Source organism: Penaeus monodon, chromosome 31 (genome assembly GCF_015228065.2).
Source record: "Penaeus monodon isolate SGIC_2016 chromosome 31, NSTDA_Pmon_1, whole genome shotgun sequence".
NCBI classification, from domain to species: Eukaryota; Metazoa; Arthropoda; class Malacostraca; order Decapoda; family Penaeidae; genus Penaeus; species Penaeus monodon.
Window position 1 is genome coordinate 32,158,117 of NC_051416.1, and position 341 is coordinate 32,158,457.

A 341-nucleotide genomic window follows, 5' to 3' on the forward strand; every position below is an offset into this window, starting at 1 on the left:
TGAGGTTAAAAAAAGTTTTCAGATTCAGAATACATTTGCTTTTAGACGTAAACATCAAAGATTCACATCCAAACACACATCTGGTTAAACATTTATACGGAGGGTGTCTACAATAACTGACAGCATTCGAGAGTTTATTCAGTATTCTCGAAATTCCCTGATATTCGTTCTCCAAAACTTCTCGCCGAGAGGTCGTAATCGTCGGCTTTAAAACCATAAAGCCATTCAAATAGGAGGAAGGCAAGGGGGGGGGGGCGCTGCTCGAAGTCAAACACAAGAATCGACAGGGACTGTTTGTCTTGCACTCGGAGAAGCTTCGCTGAATACTGAATATACGGTGT